Raw genomic sequence first — 20,147 nt, 5'->3', positions numbered from 1 at the left:
AATGATTCTTTCGGGAAAGTGCACATCTCCGGTTGTCATGTGTGCACGGATTTAGTTTTAAATTAGCCCACCAATTGCCTGGCTTTACAAAAGACTTAGTGACCAAATTGATGGTGCCAGTGGAATGGATCACTGTCTTCAAGGAACAAAGGGTGAAAAATTAAAACATAAATCTCTTATATCAAGGGAAAAAATAACATTCCAATTTTTCACCTGACAATGTTTTTTCTCTCCCTTATTTCTACCTTTTGTGCATGGTTCCCTGGTTTCACTTCGGTGAGGAGGTGATTTATCAGTAATAGCATGTCTCCCTCAGGATTCTTCGTAAATTGACTAACACACCACAGCACACATTTAAAAGAGCCGTGATTAATTGACTGCCTTTTCTTAAAAATCATTTGATCTACTATTCATATATTTTGCTTGGCAGTAGTCACAAGAAAATTGATGATCAAATAAAAGCATCTGTGCAAAGATTTGAACTCTAGCAGTGCATCATTAAGAAAGATTAAGCATAAAGAAATGTTTTAAGCAAGGAAACCTTTATTATTAGGAGGTGTTTTTCACAATTTGAAAATAAAGTAGGCACTGTGATTATTAATCTCTCTATTGCTAAGCATATAATGGCAGCTTTCTTCATTTCATTTTAAAGTAATTGGTTTATCAATGTTCTATTTCATTGTCTTCAATATTTTCTTGACTCCAGTACTGCTGTTATAGATGTGAAGATGCTATTATATCTCAGCATCAAAGGGAGAGCTGTAAAACAGGAGAAAATTATAATTCATATCAGAAATAAGAGTTCAAGTTGCTTTTAATTTTTTAAAAAATTGTATGTCTTAATAGTGACAAAAAGACAGTTTTAGTTCTGCTAGCCAATGTGTAAATTTTCCAATTTCCAATTAAATATGAGGGTCCTGGAATCTAAACACTTCCTTGAGTCCATGGCCGGCAAGCCTGAGAAGCTGAGCTCTACAATAGATTATTTAATTTAAGAAATGTATACTTTATAAGCATCTAGCATTGATGCAGTCATTGAACAGTTATGCTAAGCAGTATATCAGAGGAGTGCACCAACCATATCAATGGTTTATGTCCTGCTCCAGAGACCAAAGCATACAGTCTAGGTGAACACATTGGGAGAGGACTGTGTTGCAATGTTGGAAGTGTCAGCTTTCAGGTGTGATATTGAACCATGACTCTTTCTGTCCTGTTAACTGGCTGCAAAAGATCCTATGACATTTTTTATAAAGAGATTGAAAGTTTTTACAGTGAGCGATCCAGCCTTTATTCATCACCCATCATCACAAAAATAGATTACCCAAACATTTCAGTCTTTGCTGTTGTCCTTGAGCAAAATTAGCTGCAGTGTTTCCTACCCTATACAACTCTGATTATAATTCCAAAATACTTAATTGGCTATGACATACTGAAGGATTTCATGAGGATGGAAAATATGAATTACAATGCATTAAAATTTCCATCCTCTTCTCAGCAATATCCTGAGGGAATGGATAACACTGTCCATTACTTAACCCCCATGGATCAGTATCACTACCATCTCCCTCTTGAATCATAAGGGATGGATGCTCCAGTTTAGCTTCCCATACAACAAACACAAGACGAAAATGTTGAGATTTTAATTCTATTTTCTGTTGATTTTGTTCCAGCTCTTAGTTTGTGTGTTAAAAGAAACGTTTTAATCTAAGATGTGACATGGCATTCGCTTCTTTAATTTTTGCTACTTTTAATAAAGTAGCAAAACAACTTCACTCAAACTGATTTTGCTCATGCTAATACGAATTATAACCAATTCTTTATCCTGAACACAGCTGAAGGAAGGTCCAGGATATTCATTTCTAATACAAATTATTAATGCATAGGTACATCCAATAAAAATTGACTGCTCTTCGTGAGCTTGGTAAGCAGCCACTCTAACTTACCTAGTATAGCTTCAACAATCTGGATAAGGTAGGAGAATCTTCAGATTGAGTTGGTCTAGCCAGAGAGAGAGAGAGAGAGACAGACTCTGTGGATGATAAAGTCAGAAAAGAAAATCACATAACAAAATATCACTATAATTTAATACAACCACCATGATAATTGGTTATTTCTACTCTCTGGAGGAGACAGTTAAGTTTAAAACAATTGCAAAATCTACCGTCTATCACTGCTACTGTTCGCTTTTTTTTACTGCTTAGTAAATTTACTTGACAGTTATTGCATAAGTCATAGATGAGCATTCTGCTGCCTTCCGGAGACAAGGAAGGTAATTTGAGGGCATGTAATAAAACCAGCAAGCTGAAACAAAATGAAGAAGGCATGCTACAAATGTGCTTTATTATCTGGGCAAGCGTAAAATCTCTCTTGGGGAAAAGGAGACAAGATTATCCACTGCAGCTGAACATAACTCCACTAGAAATTGTCAGCAAGTTATTTGGAGGGGAGCCGTAAGCCAACACCCTGGATGACTTGTCACTTCTGGGCTTTCTGTAAAAACTGACGTGTGTTTCAATGCATTAGATCATTCCCTCACCATTTATTCCAAGAAACTCTGGGACCTTAAAGTTCCTAGTGTTTTCAATTCTGTAAAAATTCTTTCAATACCTTTTGTTGTTCATCATGGGGTACTTGATGGCATGGTTACTTAGAATCCCTACAGTGTGGAAACTGGCCATTTAGCCCAGCAAGCCTTCTGAAGAGCATCCCACCCAGACCCATCACCCTTCCCTACTCCTATAACCCTGCATTTCCCATGACTAACACATCCCTGATTACTATGGATAGTTTAGCATGTCCAATCTGCTTAAAGTGCACATGGTATGGACTGTTGGAGGAAACCAGAGCACGCAGCTGAAACGGAGAGAGAGTGCAAATTCCACACAGCCTGTCGCCCGAGAGTGGAATTGAACCTGGGTCCCTAGTGCTATGAGGCAGCAGTGCTAACCACTGGGCCATCGTGTCATCTGTGTTTAATGCACTCTCTGCCTCAGGATTGGTTACCATGCTGCTTTGCTTCAGCCAGATCTCAAGCCAGTTTTGAGGAAAGGTCAGGAAGCCCATCAACATTTTATAGAAATAACCTGCTCATAGAAAGCCAACCAAGGTCAGGGCACAACACAACGCGTGCTCTAGAGAGGTTCAGTTCAAGCTGGAAGAACAGCATTTCGTTTTCCACTTTGGAACCCTGAAGTCTTCAGGACTCAATATCGATTTCAAACATTTTAGGCTTGATCACCTTTATCCAGCCCCACACCCCAGACTTGTCTTCACATGGGCTTTGATCACAGCCCAGCCCATTTTCATCGACTCATTGTCTCCACTAGCAGCTTGTTTTTCTCCTTGGCTTGCCATTATCCATCCCTTTGTCTGTCCAGTTGCTCTCTGGAGCCAATCCCAACCTATTGTTTACTCCTTTCTACATTTGCCCCACCCTCATCTCCTGTCTTCAGCATATATGCCAATCTTTTCCTGGTTATGGTCACTTCTGAAGAAGGGCCACAGGACCTGATTCATTGAGTCTGCTTTCTCTTCACAGATGCCTCACAGACCTGCTGAGTTTTTCCAGCAACTCCTATGCTTTTGTTTCAGAGTGTGCTGGGCTTCTGTCAAAGCCAAGACTCAGGTAAAGATAAGGCTTGAGGGCTATGAATAGGAAGGGTTTCGAGAGATTTGGGCCAAGTGCTGGCAAATGGAATTCGGTTAGGTTAGGATATCTAACTAGATTAGGTTAGGATGTCTGGTCGGCATGGACAAGTTGGACTGAAGGGTCTTGTTTCCTTTCTATACATCTCTATGACTATTAAATTCTACAAGAAAAATACGGAGTTTTATAAACCTCTCTGAAAAAAAAAGTTTACCATTCACTATGTTGGTGGGAGCAATCAGTAAGATACATAGTATCAAACAATTTTACATCCCACAGCAAGAGGCCGATCAGCCAATCACTCCCGTGCCTGACCCTCTGAAAGATATTTAATACAGGATCTCATGGTGACAAACAGGGGATACTGCTTGCAACTGAAAAATCATGATCAAACTCACCCCCTCCACTAATTGGCTGCCAATAACCATTTAGAACTTGGAGCAACATTCATTGGTTGAAGACCAGATTCATAGCCCCATCTAATGGTGGGAAGAGGAAATTGAATCTCAAAGAACCGATGTTCTGATCCCAGAAATGTCAGAGGGGGTGGTGGTCATAGCTCGGACATCATCTAATTTCAGTGAAGATAAACTAAAAGACAACTAAGTTATGTCTGTTTATGATGGGGCCAAAGAAGGGAGCACCCTGGGAGGGTTGAAGGGAAGGCATGAGAGGACTGGTGCTGAGGTACAGAGCTCTGGTGAAGGACATGTTGGGGGAGGATCGGCAGACTTTGGGGCAGAGATTCTGATCCAAACAAACGCCCTCCTTCCTACCTGAGGATCAAGAAGCTTGACCAACTAGGCTGCCAGGCATCTCACCAGTTACCAACTTCCTGTCATTGACTATGGAATCGTGACGTTGCCAAGTGGTGGCCCTGAAATGGACATAAATTGGCCACTCAACAGCTTCAGTTGAAAGAAAGTTGGACAAGCCAACCAAGGCATCTCTGGCCATCATTGCAACCAGATTTGGACCGGGCTAGTATGCAGAGAGCAAGTTACCCACTGGCCGCCCCACCCGAGTAAACACCACTTAGCAGAAACTGTAAAATTCTACCCAAAGTCCCATTCCCTTGGTCCTTCCCAGAACATTTTTTCATTTTGTTCTTAATGTTTATCCACTTCTCTAGGAGAAGCTGCAATGATTTATGTAGGTATAGCATTAATTGCATATACGTGACCCTGCCTTTTCAACATTTATGCACCACTGACAATTTTGCATCATCATGCTGTCTTACATAGCTGTTGATAAAGGTTGGTTTTCAAAACAATTACGCCAAAGGATTCCCCTGGCACTAGTACAAATGCTGAGTGTGTAAATAAAATTTTCGGTGGCTAAACGAATGATTTAAAGCATAAAGTCAATGATTACTGTGGAGTAGCAGCCTTACTGGGGAGATGAGCCAAGAGGACAATGCTTACGATATCTCCTGTTGTGCTCAGACAGAATCTCTGACATAAAAGTTGAGGGTAGGGGTGACTTTCATCGCCATTGAAAGTACATTCCAGATGGTTAACTATTCCTACAGGTTTTCATAAAACAGGTGGCACACATCAGTCTCAGCTTCCCTGTTGAGTGTGAGCGGCATTGATCATTGCTCTTCCATCATATCTCGCACCTAAATCTGTTGCACAACATCTGCTTTTTGCGGTTGTTGTTGTACAAGTCATGGGCTTCCTTTTCCTTGTATGGTCTCCAGTTGCCTTCTTCTCTTGTTCTTAATGCACAATGAGATAGCATGTGGTGACCAGGATGATATCCAGCTGTAAACACTTTTTGTCTATTCATAACTGTCAGCGATGTGATATTGTTTTGAAATAAATTATCTTCTTTCAACATATTAATAACAATGAGAAAATACGAATTAGAACTCTCTCTTTTCAGTATGAAACGGCATGCTCCTTTAACCTTCCCATTTAATTCTAAATGAGCTTGTTCCTGATCAGGCTTTAATTGTCAAAAACCACCTAATATTTCCCACCTAGTTCTGAAATAAATCTTAATGAGTAACAATGGAAGAAAATATGGATATAAATATCTTCATTTCCTATTCCAAATTCTAATTCTAAATGAGAATCGAAAAATCAAGACCATTCATGTATTTCTCTGTGCTCATCAATACAGCTATAATAAAGTGCACGAGTCCGTCATAAGAAGCTTATTAATTTGGCATTAAGAAAAGTAAACTATTATTTTCTAAAAATACAACTAATTAGAAAACATCTGTATCAGATTATACAATAATTATTTATTGATATACTATAGAGCTTTGTGACTATTATTTTTCTAATACTGATCCAAATTAGACTGGAATTAACAGAAGCGAAAACAAGAGAGTGGGAAGGAGAAAGCAGAGCAGTTTGGGACAGAGAGAAAGGGAATTAGAGATTAATTGGGTCTCAGTATTTCTTGCATTCTAATGTTGTAATTGATATGTCTTTCCTGTATCAATTGGGTGGTAGCACTCTCTTCTCTCTGAATCATAGGCTGTGTTAAGTCTTTCCATTCAGTCAGGTGGGTGGGCAATGTCAGTCCAGAGTATCTATTTACTGAACTTAAAGAGGGCTTTATCAGGGGCGATTCCTGTAGTAGGGATACTAGGGACATTAAATATGGGGATTGGAGGCAGCATGCTGGAATGCAGAAGGGATAATAACTGAATAACTGAATAATAAGGGATAATACTGAATAACTGATAATAACTCAACATTTAAGGGTAAGAAACAATAGAGCATGGGATGGCAAGAGATACTGAGGAAGGAGGGTCAGTAATGATCACCTCATGCTGGCTTTAATGGTGGGGGTAAAAGTTCATTTTTATGTTTGGCATAACTAAGTTGTTTGCCTGAGGCTCAGCGGGTAAATAGAGAATTAAGCAGTTCAATAATAAAGTTGGATGGCAACATTAGGAAGATCAAAGCAGGTGGAGTTGACAGCAAGGGCAGGGCAGAAGAGAACTTGAAGAAAAACCACCAAAGAACTGCAGATGCTGGAAATCAGAAACAAAATCAAAAACTCCTAAGAGTCTTAAATCTTGAGTATGATGGGCTTTTTCAAATTGCCTAATTTGGATCCCACAGGACACAGGAAAGAGTAGGCCATCCACCCCACTGAGTCTGCTTCATAATCAATGATGATTGGTTGCCAGTTATGGACAATGGGACAAAGTCAGAAGTCACTCGACACCAGGTTATAGATGGACTTCACCTGATGGAGGAGCAACGCTGCAAAAGCTTGTGATTTCAAATAAACCTGTTGGACTACAACCTGGTGTCATGTGACTTCTGACCTCACAATCAATGAGATCTGATGATCCTTACCTCTACTTTCTTGCCTTATTGGCATAACCCTTACTGATTCCTTACTGATTAAAAATTCTTCTATCTCAGCCTTGAATATAATTAAGGACAGCTATGTGTGGTAAATACTTTCACAGATTCACAACTCTCTGATAGAAGCACTCCTTTTCATCTTTGTTTTAAATGCCTGGCCCCTATTCTGAATTTCAGCCCAAGGGGGTACAACCTCTCAGCAGCTAGCCTGTTGAGCCTTCTAAATGTTTTAAAAGTTACATGTTGAGTAGGGTATGCTTTGTCACTGGGTTTTTGAGAGGAGACATAAAGTCACACAGCACGAAAACAGATCATTCAGTCCAACTTGTTCATACTGACCAGTTTTCCTGATGGGCTAATGTGCTGAGGAATGGCAGATGGAGTTTAATTTAGATAACTTTGACGTGTTGCATTCTGGTAAGACAGACCAGAATTCTCTTGCCCATACATATGGGACCGAATTGTCTAATCAAATGCTTGTTCTGCATGTCTCCTATTGGAACTAAATGTAAGGTGAGGTCTACAAAACAAAATATTCAAAGACACAATACAAAAGAACCACATGAGGTTCACAAGATATTGCTTGGTCAGTCCTAGTTTAGAGTTTCTGATGTTTTCACAGCTAATGGTTGGGCTCTGAGGAGTGTTGTCAAACAGAGAGACCCAGGAGTTCAGGTACGTGGTTCCTTGAAAGTTGTGTCACAGATAGGAGGGTGAAGGAGGCATTTGGCACACTTGCCTCCATGGGTCAGTGAATTGATTCGAGGAGTTGGGATATCATGTTGTGGCTGTATAGGACATTGGTGAGGACACTTTTGAGGTACTGTGTACAGTTCTGGTTGTCCTGCTGTAGAAAGGACATTGTAAAGATTTACAAGGATGTTACCAGGACTAGAGGGTTTGAGTTTTAAGGTGAAGCTGTGAATCAAAGAAGGTCCTGAGAGTAACAGAGCATGAGAGCAATGCCACGGAGACATGAAACATGCATAAGGAGGGGAGCACATTAGCCAACTCACTAGAATTCAAGGAGAAAAAGCCCAATAAAACTCCCTGAAATTAACACTTAACTGATTTTTAGTAAAATTCAGTCACGTAGGTTTCCAGTTGTCTTCTGCTTTTCTAAACCCCAGCATTACAAGCCCATCTCTTCCAGCTGGTAGTCTGGTAAACATTCTCTGAACTGTTTCCAATAAATTTAACTTCTACATATTCCAACATGTTTACACAGACATTCAACTATTCAGGAAATATTCAATAACCTTTTTAGTGTGATAGGAACTACCAATGCCTTTCTTACATTTAAATAGAAGATAAAATAAGACATGGTGTTGATTCACTTTTCAGTACATCCATACTATTGTCTGCCTTATGCTCTTTGTTCAGTACATGTTAGCTGATCAGTTAGTGTAATTGCATCAATATTTATATTTTGGAGCAGATATTATTAGATTTTTAAGAATAGAAAAAACCCCAGAAAGTATTGGGAATGTCAGCAGGTCAGGCTGGAGAGGGAAACCAAATTCATCCTTCAGGTCAATGACATTTCTCTAGATTGACAGTGATTGGATAAGATTGGCAATATTGTTCTCTTGAGGCAGAATTATTTCAAACATTTAATAATATGCAAAATTCAAGACACTTGCAAAAGAAACTGAATTGGACTGTTCAGTATATCTGACCCATCACTTCTGTTGTTGAAGTGACTGTTGTAACATTGTGTTGAATTCTCTTGCCCACACATACAGGACCTAATTGTCTAATCAAATGCTTGTTATGCATGTCTCCCATTGGAACTAACTGTATGGTGAGGTCTACGAAACAAAATATTCAAAGACACAACATAACAGAGCTACATGTGAGTCACAAAATATTGCTTGGTAGGTCCTAGTTTAGAGTTTCTGATGTTTATTTTAAATAAAGGTAAGTCCAAGTTTACAATGTTGATATTTTCAAGTTCTATGCATGGCATATTGTGTGTTTTCAGAACATGCTGTAGTAAAGGTAGAAAAATATATTTGCATTTTCTGATAAGGTCCATTCAAGAGATCAGAAATTGCTCAGAATTAAGCTAAAAACTCATGCCTGAGGAATATGGGAAATACAGAGTGGCACAATATTGACCTTTAAGTGATTTAATTTCTTTAAGTGTTGTTCATAACTATGGAGGATGATCAACAGAAACCCCAAAGAAATGAGGTAAACCACTGTTTATAAAGTATTACAGTAGAAGATCAGAGAATGTCCTAAACTCTGAACCTTCTGGGGCAGACATATCTTTTTCTAAATAGAAGGATGCCATTAGTCAACTGGCAGAAACATTTCCAGTGCAACTTCTCAACAATGACACATTTCCAGGAATCTGTATTGAGCAACCATTGTAGTTATTTACTCCAATACCATATCACATGAGAATAAAACTCCTCTAACTTCTGACTCAGGTCCAGGTTAGGTAATTGGAATGTCTCAGAGTATATAACCAGGAGCTGAGACTTCCATTAGATTGATATATGTATTGTCAGACTGGCAGAAAATGTCCAGCACAAATCTCCACAAGATGTGATTGACAATTGCTGAAAAATATAGGTTGTCAATGATACTTTTATGTTACTTGGAATGCTCAGATCAGAATTACAGATTTGCAGACCATAAATATTCAAGATGTGGCATGTACTGGATTTTACAGAGTTTAATATTTTAGGTGCTTGAGGTTCACTTCAGCAAGCCCTCAGTGCAAACCCCTGAGGGACTTCATTCAATTTAGGTCATCATTCCTGACCCTTGACTGAAACAGAATATAATCTCTGCAATCCTAACAGTATACCTGTCACATAAGTACCAAGCAAAGAAAGAGAGTAAAGATGCCTAAATTGTGCCAAAGGGCTGGAGGTAATTTGTTTTGAGATAAAGCAGGATAAGCTGAAAGGACAAATAATAGAATCTGCTTCCTGCCATCACGACATGCCTTTGATGCACTGACATTTCCATCACTCAACCTGTGTAATCAGCAGGAAATTTTGCAGATACCAGAAAACAATTTATCCAGAATCTTCAAAAAAGGCTCTGGTCCTCAGTAAAACAAAACAAAACTATTGTATCACACAGTGAATCTGGAGTCACTTCATCTTTAAAACTGCAAGCTTTTCCAAACCAACCAAACCACAGAAACTCTATTTACATTTCAATAGGCGACAGGTAACTTTGATGCATAGCTAAAGAACTTTGTGCTTGATAAGACTGTTGTCCTGGTGTTTACCCCAGGAAATTGCTGTCTTCCAAAGCATGCTATTGAAACTGCACAAGTTCCTCTCTAAACTGACAGTGCAGCTCCTAAGTAGGAAGAGCTGTGAGGTTATGTCACGACACTGGCACACCTCCTATTGCTCAGAAACAAGTAGCAAGAATAAATGGTTGATTCTGACACCAATTGAAGGCTGCATTCAAACTGCACCTGCAACTGGAGGGGGTTCTCATGTGGTCTGAGATGACAATATGTCAAATGATCTAAAGCAAAACTTAGAATTAAATTTAAATTCCTGTCATTCTGAAACAGATTTTGTTATTCAAATCCGCGTGATTTATGGAGCTCAGTCCAAATTCTGTGTGATTGAGCACAGATGTCAATCACAGGTCTCCTGTGTATCTGCTGCACTGAGATCTATGATGCAGAGATTGACAATTCGAATTTTGTAGCACTTGTAAGTATATCGGCTGCCAGAATAATGTCACAGCAAATGGGTTCCAGAATCAGACTAGCCTAAGACTCACTGGAAATTCAACTTTTGCAACAGACTGACAAGACACTTTAGACTCTCTACTTCACGTTTACAATCACAAAAAATGTTTTACTGACAGATCATTGCTGTCAGTTCAGCAAAGACATTCTGCCTACCTCACAACTGAACAACATCTCGCATGAATGTTATAATCACTGTGCTGTCTCGCACATAGGCTGCAGGTCCCAACAATTAGCGAATCAAATCAATCCTTTGTTTGTTTGGAATAGGCAGAGTATGGACCATAGCCAACTTGCCTGTACTTGGAAAACCCAAATCAAAATGTTTAGCATTGGATCTGATTCTTGCTTGTACACCACTTGATGAGTGCACTGAATAGCTACGTTGACAACCAACTTAAGGTAATCAGTCAACTTGGTTCATTTTAGTTTGCTGGAAGCAACATATATTCACACGTAGCGACCTATTCTCTAGGGGGAAGAAAGGGAAATACACAAGCCTCATGCCTACTTTGAGTTGGCCAGGAGGTTGGGAACCTATGGTCCAGCGTTACTTTCTCCATGGCAACACATTGGCCAACAACCTGATAACCAGGTTTCCTCCTGCAATATAAATGGTTGTGATCCTTTAAAATTTAGCGTTCTTCCTGTCATGGTAAATGTAAGATCAAAAACATCAGCAACATGACTCTCTTTTCATCAAGATTCAAATGGAAAGTTCACAAAATCTTATTCTGGTGCTGTTTAAAACTAATTTATTGCATTTGGTGGCCTGAAAACTTTTCAGTCTTGTTATTTATGGAGTTTTATATGATGTCCTCCCCACTGTGTTGAAATCGCACCATTGTTGCAACTAACATTTTTATTGTAAACCTAATCTCTTTCTATGGTACGTTAGGTTATTCTGTCTCTTGTACATCTTACCTGAAATAGTTTTTGGAACATTTCCTTTGTTAACTTGATGTCACTCTCCAGTGGTATCAATACCACTGGAGAGTGAAGAAACAATTACCTAATTCCTCCTGTGTGGGGCAATGTTACTGCACATTTACTGTTGCCACTGACATTAACCCAACCTATAATGACAATAATCAACCATTCAATGCAGCTTTAATGCAAATAGTTTTCAAGATTATTCCTGAATGACTCCTGAATGCTCTAATCCTGTTCTAATGTTTGACTCTGAAATGTAACTTGATAGTGTATAAAAGGATAGTTTGCGAGCTCTCCTTGTGTGATATGATGGGGCACTCCAGTTTAGTCAGAACTCATGTAACTTTTTGGTAGACGGGATGTTGTATTCAATCTGGGTTTTTTTTAAGGGGGAAGGTCTTTTACAGAAAAGCTGCAAAATCTTTGAAAAGCAAAGTCTTGTGTGTTTACACATTTTACCAGGGAATCGTTGGCTGTTTAGCCATGGAACATGAGTGTGGGGATCCTATTGTACACTCTTATTGTATTTGCTTTCCAACTGCCTTTAATCAGCAGTTCAGTATGAAAAGTTAGATCATGGAAACAATCCAAAAGATCCAAGAGGCACACGTTAGCATGTGATTTCCCTACATGGGTAAGTGTTCCATTCATTCTATTGCCTTTATCTACCTGATGAATCTAGTCTGGCATGTTTAACCCTAGAACAGTCTCACAACTGTTTGAATGAAGAATCTGCACGAATCATCTGTTCTAGGTTGGATATTTTTTAATATTGCAACAATGGCCCTTCATCATTCAGCAACTAGCAACACTTGGCTTGTAGTCAAGATTAGAGTGGTGCTGGAAAAGCACAGCAGTTCAGGCAGCATCTGAGGAGCTAAACAGCTGTGCTTTTGCAGCACCACTCTAATCTTGACTCTGATCTTTAGCATCTGCAGTCCTCATTTTCACACACTTGGGTTCTAACAGACTTGCTGCACCGCTTAATTGTCTTAATCACTTCCACCATCTCACTCTGTATGGCTGGAAATGACTTGATATCACAGTTTATAACAATGAGTGGATCATGGGACCAGTCAGTCGAGACAATCTCTCTGTCAGATAGTAAACTTTAAATTAAAGATGCTATCCCACTCATTGGCTCAGAGTAAATGTCTGGTGCTGTGATACATTTACCACAAACATAGCTTAACAAGCACATAACCTCGCTATTACCTTCAGTCTTCTCCTCACTGTGTAATGCCTCATCTTCTTATTTGTGTGGCTGAACTTTCAAATGAGTAACATGAACAGAATTTAGTACACCAGCATGTGATACATATTTATAATACATTCAGAGCTTGGCCATTGCTACCTCACTGATTATAAATGATAGTTTATTTATAAATCGGTTAATTTTAAGTGGCATTTGGCATATACCGTCTTTATTAACTTGAATGGACTAACTTGCCTCTGGGTATTCAAACTACATTCCAGAAGAAGAGTATGGTTTTGGAAATCCCTAAGCAGGTACTGCATTAAGCAAATCTCTTAGAAATGTGCCTGAAGCAAAGTGAGAAGAAACTATATGGTAAGTTGAGACATGTTTAAAGAATTTTGGTTTGGGAGGTTAAGTCTTCTAAATGCAATTATCTTAAAAGGAAGAATGATATCTATCAATCTATATATGCAAAAATGATACAGTAGCCTCAAGACAGGTTTGGCATCTATGTGAACTTCATGCATAATAAATATGATTGTTCTCATAAAACAGATGAAAATCCATTATGAACAAATCATCTGAACCAACGTCTTGAAAAGTGATTGACAATCCTGCAGTAAAGTCCAACAAATCTTTCTTTAAAAAAAGACAAATGAAGCCTTTTTTTGGATTGCTTATTGACTGCAGCTGATCACCATCTTTACTTCAGCTGGCAAAAATACGTTTGAAGTCAACAATAGGGAGGAATTCCTCCCAAAAGACTCCTCTGAGTTGCATTTTAAAAACTGTCAATTCATGCGAAACAATGAAAAATATTTTAGTAGCAACCCAATTATTCTTGTGAGGCAAATGAACAGTTCTTTTGGTCTGGATAGATAGGATATTCATCATTGATTGCAAATCACTGTGGCTGAGGTTTGTATTGTTGGAGGCACCATTATTTTTTATGGTCAAAAGTTTTTCATGTCAGTTAGCTCTTTATCTTGCTTGTCATAAGCATTCTATTTATTTTGTATTGTTTTGAAAATAAAACTAGCATCTAGAAAGCAAGAGTATACTTTAAAATAGAGAGTCAAAGTTTGTTACATACCAGACACCATACCAGAGTTTGGTTGTTAGTGGGCCCAGTGAGTGAGTGAACCTGATGATGAAATATTATTAACTTGTAGCATAGACTAATAACAAAATATTGCTTCAAGCTTCCTAACAATTCTGCTTTTTTTTAAGAATCCTTACAGTGTGGAAACAGGCCCTTCAGCCAACAAGTCCACACCGACCCTCCAAAGGTAAAAACAATGACTGTAGATGCTGGAAACCAGAGTCTAGATTCGAGTGGTGCTGGAAGAGCACAGCAGTTCAGGCAGCATCCGAGGAGCAGGAAAATCGACGTTTCGGGCAAAAGCCCTTCATCAGGAATACAGGCAGAGAGCCTGAAGAGTGGAGAGATAAATGAGGGGAGTGTGGGGGTGGGGAGAAAGTAGCATAGAGTACAATAAGTGAGTGGAGGAGGGGATGAAGGTGATAGGTTGGGGGGAGGTGGGAGTGGATAGATGGAAAAGAAGATAGGCAGGTAGGACAAGTCATGGGGACAGTGCTGAGCTGAAAGTTTGGAACTGGGGTGAGGTGGGGGAAGGGGAAATGAGGAAAACTGCTGAAGTCCACATTGATGCCCTGGGGTTGAAGTGTTCCGAGGTGGAAGATGAGGCGTTCTTCCTCCAGGCGTCTGGTGAGGGAGCGGCGCTGAATGAGGCCCAGGACCTTCATGTCATCGGCAGAGTGGGAAGGGGAGTTGAAATGTTGGGCCACAGGGCGGTGTTGTTGATTGGTGCGGGTGTCGCAGAGATGTTCCCGAAAGTGCTCTGCTAGGAGGCGTCCAGTCTCCCTAATGTAAAGGAGACCGCATCAGGAGCAACGTTGCTCCCGATGCAGTTTCCTCTACATTGGGGAAATTGGACACCTCCTAGCAGAGCGCTTTAGGGAACATCTCTGGGACACCCGCACCAATCAACCCGCCCTCCCACTCTGCCGAGAACATGGAGGTCCTGGGCCTCCTTCACCGCCACTTCCTCACCACCAGACGCCTGGAGGAAGAACACCTCATCTTCCGCCTCGGAACACTTCAACCCCAGGGCATCAATGTGGACTTCAACAGCTTCCTCATTTCCCCTTCCCCCACCTCACCCCAGTTCCAAACTTCCAGCTCAGCACTGTCCCCATGACTTGTCCTACCTGTCTATCTTCATTTCCACCTATCCACTCCACTCTCCCCCCTGACCTATCACCTTCAGCCCCTCCCCCACTCACCTATTGTACTCTCTGCTACTTTCTCCCCACCCCCACCCTCCTCTCATTTATCTCTCCATCCTTCAGGCTCTCTGTCTGGATCCCTGATGAAGGGCTTTTCCCCGAAACGTCGATTTTACTGCTCCTCGGATGCTGCCTGAACTGCTGTGCTTTTCCAGCAGCACTCTAATCTAGACGTACCCTTCAAACCCATTACTCTCTATTAACCTCTGACTAATGCATCTAACCTACACATCCCTGAATACTATGGGCAATTTAGCACAGCCATTTCGTCTCACCTGCGCATCTTTGGATTGTGGGAAGAAACCAGAGTACCTAAAGGAAACTCACACAGACATAGGGAGAACGTACAAATTCCACACAGACAGTCACCCAAGGCTGGAATTAAACCCTAATGGTATGAGGCAGCAGTGCTAACCACTGAGCCACCATGCCATGAATAACACTTGAAATCATTGGCTGTGCAGCTTCCAAATGTCTTACTTTTCTCAATCATTATCCTCCATTGACTTCTATTTCTTTCTTGTCATTGGCTTCTGTCTTACTCCTTCCTTCACGTCTTCCTTTCTCCTTGTCAGACTTCTTGGACTATTTCTGGTACAGCAAAAACAATTACTTCACCAAAGCAACTTATTAATGGTGAGGTGCCTTGGGACATTCTGAAGCTACTGTAAAATGCAATGTAGATACAGGCTTGCTTTGTCTTACAGAAATATCAAAGTTAAAATGCTGATGGACATGCTTTAAATCTGCCTCTGATGGCTGATGTAACATGTTCATTTGGAGCTTTTACTTGTTGTCTGTTCCCAGATGTGGAATTAACATTCATTTTACAAATTCTTTACTTTCTTAAAGAAAATCATGCTGTGACATGGTTCCCACAATGTTAGCCTATCTACCACAGAGACTTGAGTTCTTAATGAGACAGATATCTGGGGGTTTTTTAACAACCATCTGCATACACTCATTTGACATATCCTCTAGGAGCTAGGAGTACTTATGTCACGATTGCATTCTATATGTGGTTGACTGGTTTACTTACTAACTGACTGAATGACTGACTGAGCAGAGAGTAAGATGTTTTGTACGAAAACGTCTCGTCATAATTTAATCTAGTTGTCTAAAAGGTATAGACTGTTTCTAAGCTTTGTGAATACAAAATAATATGCCGTTTTTTTCTGTATTTTTGTGATTTTTCTTTTCTTCTCTTTTGCTTACAAGGCTGCTTTTTCTCTTATTGAACACCTGCCCCATGAGACCACTGACAACAAGTGAGTCCTGACAGTGAGTGTTGTCAGGTCATCTGTCTGAAGGGCAAGACAAAGGAGACTGATTCTATCCTTGATGATCCCTGTTTGTGTGCATTTCTAGCTGCTGAATTCTGATAAAGATCAGAAAGCCTGGCAAATATTTCCTCACACTAACGCAGGGGCTCTGCATCCAACTGAAATACCCATTTCATCTTCTCAGAAGAGAACAGTTATCTAAATAAATCTACTTATTTTCATACTTTGTAAATGCCCTATGGCACTCCACTGGAGGCTCATAAATTTACATTAGCCACATAAGGCAACAGTAATACAGATGGCTAAAAGCTTAATGAAAGAGATAGGTTTGAAGAAGTATCTTAAAAGAAGAAAGAGTCAGAGAGGTGAACAGGTTTGGGAGGGAACTCAGCTTTGAACTGAGACTCTCCTGGCTTGCATTAAACTGAGGAGATTGAGTTTCCTCTGATATGATTTCTTAAATCATGACGTGACACTGCCCATGCAATATGTCAACCCAATGATAATGCACAGTGTACAGCCTTAAGACACAAGTGATGGGGATCCGAATAATTGCACTCAGCAAGTAGGAGGTTTGAAAATAACTTGCTATTATTTCTGTCACTGTGCTACAGTATAAAAACTGCAGATGCTGGAATCCAAGGTAGACAAGCAGGAGGCTAGAAGAACACAGCAAGCCAAGCCACAACAGAAAGACAAGGGCAGTAGATACAAGGGAACAGCACCACCTGCAAGTTCCCCTCCAAGCCACTTACCATCCAGATGTAGAACAATACTGCGGTTTTTTTCACAGTCGCTGGGTCAAAAACCTGGCAATCCCTCCCTGATGGCATTGTGGGTGCACCTACCGCAAGTGGGTTGCAGCGGTTTAAGAAGGCAGCTCACTGCTTGCACCCAATTCCCCGCACTTTCTCAAGTTCAACTGGGTATGGACAATAAGACTCATATCCCATGAATGAAACAAAGAGAGGCAGAAGTGCTTGTCATTGCTAGGGTCTTGCAACATTCATGTCATTAGCATTATATTTGAAACCCAGCTGGGCACCATTTCACAGGCTGAAAGCCAGGAATCACTTTTCGCCACATCAGTATTGGCAAGCAATCTGTCAAAGTTCAATATCATTACTCTCAAAGTGACAGCAACTTTGCAAGTCCACGCAGGCTGTAGGGCAAGGGATGCTGTTGAGCCTCAATTAGGTTTGGAGCTGTAATCTGGTTGTAAAAGGAGTAAGTGACACTACCAGGCTGTGGGAAGATAATAATTGTATTAAACAAATGAAAATGATATAGCAATTATAAATGGTAATATGAAAATAAATAATAATTTAACAAACACTTTATGAAGAGTAAAGAAGGTGTCTTTATGAGAAAAAAGGACAACTCTAACATAGCACAAATGATAACCTCAAATTGGGCTGTCCACAACAGGTACATGAACTGCTAAAATAATCCTTGGAACACACACCACCATGTTGCTGAGTAACCATGGCTGGACTGTCCAATCAGTCGCTCAGTCAATGGCCCTTCATTAGCCGTTATCGTCAATGGTTGACTTGACTGCATCAGTTGCTGCATTGAATCTTGGAAGCAGCATCCTTCTAAGCTTAATTTCTGGCTCCATTCTAGTCATTTGAGACCTTATTCAAATTTTCCCAAAATGAGGGGTGTATGTATCAATTTCATCTCAGAGACATTGCAAAACCAAAAGACTTCACGGAATGCAGGCTGTTTACACATCCTTGGTGATGTCTGTCCTATATCTTTGGCTTATATTGCTCATCCATCAATCTTCATTTCCATGTAATTGGTCATCCTGTGGGTAAGACTGTTCATTTTCCCAGTTTGTAATTTAAGGGTCTTCAAGAAGAATGGTTCTGCTTTTCAAACAATGGGGAAACATTTTATTATTCTATAGTCTACTGATGTACAAGAAAAATAGATTCATCAAGACAATAACTGTGAACATGATGCCCAAGAAAATTCCTTGTATGGGAATTGGGTTGTTGATAATATTGCTGCTGATTATGTATTTGATTTATTTGAATTTAAACAAAGTGCAATCACTTTTAGATTTAAATCAATATTTTCAAAGTAAAAGTTTAATCCAGATTTATTTAAACATCAAAAACAGAGCAGAAATGAGATGTAAAATATATAAAATTGCAAACGTTAGAGATCTCTGTCTGCTGGCCTACAAGGAGAAAGTGAGGACTGCAGATGCTGGAGACCAGAGTTGAAAAGTGTGGTGCTGGAAAAGCACAGCAGGCCAGGCAGCATCCGAGGAGCAGGAGAATCGACATTTCGGGCATTTCTTCAGGAATGAGGAAGGTGTGCCAAGCGGGCTGAGATTAAAGGTAGGGCGGGGGAAGGAATTTGGGGGAGGGGCGCTGGGAATACGATAGGTGGAACGAGGTGAGGGTAAGGGTGATAGGCCAGAGAGGGGTGGGGGCAGAGAGGTCGGGAAGAAGATTGCAGGTCAAGAGGGCGGTGCTGAATCCGGGGGTTGGGACTGAGATAAGGTGGGGGGAGGGGGAATGAGGAAGCTGGAGGAATCTACATTCATCCCGTGCGGTTGGGGGGTTCCTAGGCGGAAGATGAGGCGCTCTTCCTCCAGGCGTCATGTGGCCAGGGTCTGGCAATGGAGGAGGCCAAGGACCTGCATGTCCTTGGCGGAATGGGAGGGGGAGTTAAAGTTGTTCAGCCACGGAGCGGTTGGGTTGGTTGGTGCTGGTGTCCCAGAGGTGTTCCCTGAAACGTCCTGCAAGTAGGCGCCTATCTCCCCAATGCAGAGGAGACTACATCGGGTGCAGCGGATACAGTAAATGATGTGTGTGGAGGTGCAAGTGAATTTGCGACGGATATGGAAGGATCCATTGGGGCCTTGGAGGGAAGTGAGGGGGGAGGTGTGGGTGCAAGTTTTGCACTTCTTACGGTTGCAGGGGAAGGTGCCTGGAGTGAGGTTGGGTTGGTGGGGGGTGTGGACCAGACGAGGGAGTTGTGGAGGGAGTGCTCTCTCCAGAACGCTGATAGGGGTGGGGAGGGAAATATATCCCTGGTGGTATGGTCTGTTTGGAGGTGGCGGAGGATGACGGAGGCTGATACGATATATCCCGAGGTTGGTGGGGTGGAAGGTGAGGACCAGTGGGGTTCTGTCCTGGTGGCGATTGGAGGGTCGGGGTTCAAGGGCAGAGGTGCGGGAAGTGGAGGAGATGCGGTGGAGAGCATCGTCGACCACCTTGGAGGGGAAATTGCGGTCTTTGAAGAAGGAGGCTATTTGGGCTGTTTGGTAGTGGAATTGGTCCTCCTGGGAGCAGATGTGGTGGAGACGAAGGAATTGGGAATATGGGATGGCGTTTTTAGAGGGGGCAGGGTGGGAAAAGGTGTAATCTAGGTAGCTGTGGGAGTCGGTCGGTTTGTAGTAAATGTCTGTGTTGAGTTGGTCGCCCGAGATAGAAATGGAGAGGTCTAGGAAGGGGAGGGAGGAGTCTGAGATGGTCCAGGTAAATTTGAGGTCGGGGTGGAAGGTATTAGTAAAGTGGATGAACTGTTCAACTTCCTCGTGGGAGCACGAGGTAGCACCAATATAATCATCGATGCAGTGGAGGAAAAGGTGGGGGGTGGTGCCAGTGTAGCTGTGGAAGATGGACTGTTCTACATATCCGACAGAGGCAGGCATAGCTGGGGCCCATGCGGGTGCCCATGGCTACTC

General features: G+C 41.1%; 2 long non-coding RNA genes across 2 annotated transcripts in view; one reads left to right on the top strand and one right to left on the bottom strand.

The window, feature by feature from the left end:
* The window catches only part of LOC140466314 (uncharacterized), a 125,385-nt gene that overhangs the window by 8,431 nt on the left and 96,807 nt on the right, over positions 1 to 20,147 (top strand). The window lies entirely within an intron of this gene.
* LOC140466303 (uncharacterized) overlaps positions 592 to 20,147 on the bottom strand; it is a 43,461-nt gene continuing 23,905 nt past the window's right edge. The window contains exons 2-3 of the long non-coding RNA XR_011955209.1: positions 1,944 to 2,029; positions 592 to 759 (exon numbers count right to left, since the gene is read on the bottom strand). This is a non-coding gene — a long non-coding RNA (uncharacterized lncRNA). The remainder of the gene's footprint in view (positions 760 to 1,943; positions 2,030 to 20,147) is intronic.

This window comes from Chiloscyllium punctatum, chromosome 3 (genome assembly GCF_047496795.1).
Source record: "Chiloscyllium punctatum isolate Juve2018m chromosome 3, sChiPun1.3, whole genome shotgun sequence".
Lineage (NCBI taxonomy): Eukaryota > Metazoa > Chordata > Chondrichthyes > Orectolobiformes > Hemiscylliidae > Chiloscyllium > Chiloscyllium punctatum.
This window is presented reverse-complemented; position numbering and strand designations above follow the sequence as displayed.